General features: G+C 44.5%; 1 protein-coding gene across 1 annotated transcript in view; it reads left to right on the forward strand.

Annotated features, from left to right (window-relative positions):
- STX1B (syntaxin 1B) overlaps window positions 1-6,457 on the forward strand; it is a 106,714-nt gene that overhangs the window by 66,373 nt on the left and 33,884 nt on the right. The window lies entirely within an intron of this gene.

Here is a 6,457-nt window from a genome sequence, read left to right on the forward strand (position 1 = left end):
AAAAACTGTATGTCATAGCGGGATATCAAAAGTTTCTATTGTACGGGGCGTAAGCAGATCCTGACCCGTCATGAGAAAGAGCCCGGAGAAGTCCGTGCTTACGATGTTCTATCCTTGTCATGTGACCAAGACGACTGCATAATGTAAGTCTGTAGGGCCGTCTCACTGTGTAGAGAGGCCCATAGCAGCACCTTCTGACTGGTTGGGGTCTGAACGCTGACAACATGTATTATTATTTTTCTATTTTTAAAGTGCCATCTTGATTCCTGAGAGCTATACAATCTAAAGGGGGTGACAAAAAGAGCATCACAAAAATAAAACACACTACACGAATAGGGTAAATGGCGGATGTGCACATGGCGATAGTGAACCCTGCCTTTCAGGGCTTACACCGTACAAGGTACAGGAGGGAGACCAAAGGTAAAGGGCAGCTAGTCACAGTGGGGGGGACCGAGTAATTGGAGGCTGTAGCCTAGTATAAAGAGAGAGGATCTCAGGTTGCTTTTGAAAGTCTTGATGGTGGATGAAAGCCCGATGTATCGGGCTAGTGAGTTCCAGAGTATGGGGGGAGGCTCGGGCAAAATCTTACAGGCGGTTGTGTGAGGTACGAGAGGGGAGCACAAACAGAGGTCATTGTAGGATCGGAGGTTGCGTGAGGGACGGTAGAGGGATATCACAAGAGACGGATATCACTTTAAACCCGGCTCAGTGGAGAACTGATTCTCATTGAAGAGACTTCGTCCTGAATGGAGACTTATTTTCAGGCAATGCTTTATGAGAAAAAAGTATGCGAATTAGCTCTCCTCCAGAAGGAAGAAAACAATCTCATACTAAGGAAACTAGAGTCTCCTCCAAAAGGCTGTTTCGGGATTCTCGTCAGTTCGGAGAAGGAAACTGGTTATGGTAAGATGATTTGATTGCAGCTATTATTATGACGAGTCCTAACACATTGCCCAATTAAAGTGTATATATATATATATATTTATTTAATAGGAATATCAGACTTTAAGGTGTACCTGTCACAAAACAAAACTTTTAGCACAGCAGAGAGACAGGTGGAAAGTTTTTATTGGTTAGGGTTAAAAGGCGAACTATCAGCAGGTTAGAAAAATCACATGGGGCTGAGGAGGAAGGTGTGTCTCTTACCTTCAACCTCAGCTCTTTTCCTGTGCTGTTAGTTGTGCTCGGTAGGCCGCTAGGAGCACTGGGGGCGGGGCCACAGCCCCTCCAAGCACCGATCTGGCCAGCCCCCTCCATTGATAATCATTAGAGGGGGCAGACTGAACAGGGTCTGTGATCTGGCCTTGGCTGCCCCCCCTCCATCGATGATCATGAGGGGGCGGGGCTATGACCCCCACCGGCCCACCCCCTCTAATGATTATCAATGGAGGGGGCAGGCCAGATCAGGGCTCGGAGGGGTGCTAGCCACGACCCCAGTGCTGCTAACGATTTACCGAGCACAACTTAAAACAGAACACACGAACAAGAGGACAGAGTGAGAGGATAGTTAGAGGAAAGATCTGAAGCAATTTACTGAAAGAGTAGTTGATGCTTGTAACAAACTTCCAGCAGATGTGGTATGTAAATCTACAATACCAGAATGTAACCTGCCTGGTATATACATATATCCATCCTAAGATAATAAGAAGGGAAATACTAAACGGCCGATTAGATGGAGCAGGGGGCGTTTTCTGCCGACAACGATCTATGTTTCTATGTAACAGCACAGGAATGGCACCGAGGATGAAGGTACGAGACATACCCCTGTGCCCACTAGGGAGCTATCAGCAGGTTAGAGTCGTATAATCAGCTAATAGTTCCCAGTATTCAGACCAAAACCAGTTAGAGGAATGAGACTGCCGTGCTCTCCTCTCCCTGCTCTTTGTCTGTGTGAGGAGACGTTCCCCATACACATTAAGCGGACGTCTCCTCCCATGACACAGAGCCGGGGGAGGACAGCGCAGATCATGACTTTTCCCGCCTGATTCTTCCAGACACAGTTTTACTTGTCTCTCTGAAATGTAAAAAGTTTTTTTTTGTGACAGTGCCTCTTTAAAAATTTGTGCCTTTATTTTTACATTATTAATCTTCATGATCATTAAAAACGTCCGTTTTTTGCCCCTGTTTTTACATTGCGGGAACATAGCCTCATAATGTCTGATGCAGGAGACACCTAGAGGCTTGTTTCACACACCGTCAAAATGGCAGCTGTTTTTAGTAAATGGCCATCATTTAACACAAGAGAAACAGATCGCTGATCTCAGGGAGACCAGCCAAACGATAACTGCTAGTGAAATCGCTCAATGCAGTGAAATCCTAGGTGCATTGCCCCCTGGGAAACATGAATATGCAAAAGAAGAGCCCGTGGAGCCTCACTGAAGAGTCTCAAAACCCAGGACTAGCCAGATATCCCTCCGGGAAGGACCCAGCCAAGGGGCGGCTCCTGTTAGGAAACCACCATATTAAGTGGCCCTATAAGTCAATGTAATGACAAGGGAAAAACCAAGGCCAGGTATCCATCCACATACAGCTGTTTCGGGGTGTTGCCCCTCATCAGTGTGGAGCAGGATTCTGGCTAGGTGGGAGCAATACCTAGTAGCATTTAACATAAGAAAACAGTTGATATTTTACCTTAAATGACGGCCGTTCAATACAAACGGACATCATTTTGACGATGTGTGAATACAACCTAAAATACACATAACATTGTGGTCTGACTTTGGGAACTTTTGGAGGTCTTATTTTTGTTTAGTTTTCTAGGTTTATCAGATACTTATAACAAAGGGGTGTAAATAATTACAATGGAGTTATCTCCCTGTTATTACCAGTTTATAGGCCAAGATTTCTGGCCTGTGTAGGTCCTTATGGGGTGTGCAGACCTTTGCAGTCAGTTATCACATAGATTCTACGCCCTTTTACACGGCTCAATCAATCGCGATTGCTGGATCACTGCTTGTTATCGGCTGCACATCCCCTGTATAGGAAGGGAGATGCGAGGCTGATACTTTATGTGGACCTGTCATTTAAAAAAAACAAAACTTCCTTTTCATGAGTCAAACAAGCAAGTTTCCTCCTGGCTATGTGTCATGTGACCTTGACGGACTTATAACAAGTCTATGGAGCCCTGAAGGTCTCAAAGCACGAGGACAAGTGTGTGCAACAGTGTGCTGCTCCCCAGCTCATTCTACTCATCAGTCAGACCCTGACCTAGGTTGTGTCAAAGGGTTTTTAGTTACAGGTACGCGATACTGTTATTTAGAGTAACTTTTCACATATCAGACGGGTCAACGGTTACTCATCCCACCGGATCTCCTGGAATCCCAAGATACATGGGGGGAATATGCAGCAGTGCCTCAGCTGGGAAAACATCCAACACGTTTGCTTCATAGATGGACAGCCAGGGAGAAATTAGCTGTAACCTTTGACGTGTCCGATGACAGTAACGCTTCACGCCTAGCTGTACTGTTATATGTCAGTGACCCCATGTCATGTCTTGGTGTGATCATAGGTTGCATGTTATATCAGCGCACACCCTAAAACGGACGCTAATCATAGATGTGTCAGTGCGTCCTACAGTAACCACCAAAATAATCTAATAATATATCTTTATAAGATCCGGGAATAACTATTACGTCCGATAATCATTCCGTCTAATAGAAGGCAATGATCAGCCAACATGAACAATGTCGGCTAATCATTACAGTCATCTCTCTTTCATCATATTGAAAGACAAAGGAGTCATATAGCAGTGATCTGCTGCCGTCATCCCGTTCAATAGGAGCGGCAGCAGCAGACCACGGCTATCTTCTATGGGCTGCCCGGACGATCTAGCGATCACCCGGGCGCCCCACTCTAATAGGAGCTGAAGAGCAGTGAGACTATGAAACTCTCTATATTCCAGCAATGACCCGGGCGGCCTCCCCATACGCACCCGCTCGCTGCCGCCGCGTGCAGTAGCGGCGGCAGCGAGCGATGAACGAGGGGCAAACGAGCGCTGACAGTGTAATCACCCAGTGTATAGGGGCTTAAATTGTTACATAACACCGTAAGTGCTTAGGTGCAAGAAGCAGACATCCCTCCTGATACGGCAAGACGGAGATGATCTCTGAGGTGACTGCTGTTATCTGGTATGCAACAATCCTAGAGACTGTGTGACGGAAGCGGCAGAGCTGACACTCACTGTGTGATGTGCTGACGGGGTGGCAGCCTGTATACACATCTCATACCATAGTGACGACACAAAGCCCGCACACCGAAGAGCAGCTGCAGACATCATGATAACTACATCTGCAGTAACGCCTCATACTGTATGTCACAAATATCGCAACATATGTACAATCGCACCATAAATTTGACCGTAAATTTTGTACTAAAAAAAAATGTTGAGACAGTGGCCCCTATTTACTAAAGTGTTAACTTCATCAAATTGCAAATTTTTTACTAGTTTTTCCCTGCCGATTTTTTGTTTCACCAAATTTACTAATGCGCGCCACAAAAATCTCTGAATTCCAATGTTTTGTGTTTTGAAACCAAAAAGGGGGGGTGTCACTTTAAAGCCTGCTATAACTGACATATTTATTAAATACAAAGTTTTTGCATTCTTAAAATCTGCCACCACTCGTGTGACCGGATGGTCGGGTTTTTAGTTATGCCGTATGAACAACCTGCCAGATTGGTGGAGTAGTTGATTGAGAACCCTTAGGCTGCATTCACACGTTCAGTGTTTTTCCCAGTTCAGGATTGTGGTCTGCTAGCTACCTTCGTGATCCGTTTTGTATCCGTGTCCGTTTTTCTCACTGAACTGTTTTAAAGCATTTTAAATTACATTGATTACATCACATTCGTGAAAAACACAGATCTCACTGATTTCTATGGGGAATCCTTTCCGTGCATCCGTTCCGAGTAATGACATGTCCTATTTTTTAACGGCACAGATCACGGATCCGTGAAATCATGGAACGTCTGAATAGCCCAATAGAAAGTAATGGTCTGTAAAATTTCACGGAACGTGTAAATGCAGCCTAAGGCTACGTCACATCAAATATTTGCAGGTTTTCTTAGATGCCGTACTCAAGGACCTCAATGACAGTCACCTTATAATACAGCATCATCTTAGGCAGCATTATTCTGAGGAATCAGAGCAGCTTCTTTAAGGTGGACGGTTGTAGACTGCACCTGGATGGTGATAGGAAATGGGGAGAATATTGATAAAACATTCCCAGATCGGGTCACAGTTACCAATGGAGACCACAGGGGGCAGTATTAGCCCTATTTTCGTTTATGTTGTATTAGTGACCTTATAGAGGCTTATTAAGTAGAATTCTGATATGTGCATATAATGCTAAGCTCTATAGGGTAATAATAGAGGAGGAAAAAGTATTATGGAAGAATTGGTGGACAGTAACCCCGACTTTAGTAATCAGTGCCAGGCCGCAGCTGCCAAGGCTAATAAAATAATGCTAAAGATGAGAACATAGTTTTGCCTCTTTATAAATCACTGGTCAGACCACATATGGTATATACTGTGTACCGTTTTGGGCACCGGTATATAAGAAGGACACAGCTGAGCTGAAGCGAGCGCAGAGGAGGCGACAAAGGTCATAAAGGGAATGGGTGGGTGGGTTACAGGACCAGGATAGGTTATCAAGGGGTTATTTACACTAGAAAAAAAGACGTCTTAGGGGTGATCAGATCACAACGTAAAAATATATGAATGGACAGTACAGTTTGACCACCAGGACAGACGCAGATTCTTTACTCCAAAGCAGTGCTTCCCAACCCTTTCCACCTCAGGGCACCCCTACTAAATAATGTTCTACAAAATAGGAAAACCGTCCTACAGTAACTCACAGGTGACGTCTTCTTTGATCTGTGGTGTCACTTTTCCTTTTTTATCCACCCCAGATCACCATGATGATTTCTTCCCGCTACGTTTCATCTCTTCAGAACCTGCCAGACAAACATCTGGTAGGTTATTACCCGCTCGCTGCCAACGCATGTAATAGCACCGGCGGCGAGCTGGGAAAGAGGAGCAGGCGAGCGCTAACCAATCGTTTGCTCCTCTGTATCGCCCTGTGTAATAGCGGCTTACAGTGAGACTATAAAACTCTATATTCTTTACTGTAAGAGCAGTGAGATTATAAAACTATACTCTTTACTGTAAGAGCAGTGAGACTATAAAACTCTATATTCTTTACTGTAAGAGCAGTGAGACTATGGAACTCTATATTCTTTACTGTAAGAGCAGTGAGACTATAAAAAACTATGTTCTTTACCGTAAGAGCAGTGAGATTATGGAACGCTATATTCTTTACCGTAAGAGCAGTGAGATTATGGAACGCTATATTCTTTACCGTAAGAGCAGTGTGACTATGGAACTCTATATTCTTTACTGTAAGAGCAGTGTGACTATGAAACTCTCTTCCACATGATGTTACAATGGCTGATTCAGTGAATA

Source organism: Dendropsophus ebraccatus, chromosome 9 (genome assembly GCF_027789765.1).
Source record: "Dendropsophus ebraccatus isolate aDenEbr1 chromosome 9, aDenEbr1.pat, whole genome shotgun sequence".
NCBI classification, from domain to species: domain Eukaryota; kingdom Metazoa; phylum Chordata; class Amphibia; order Anura; family Hylidae; genus Dendropsophus; species Dendropsophus ebraccatus.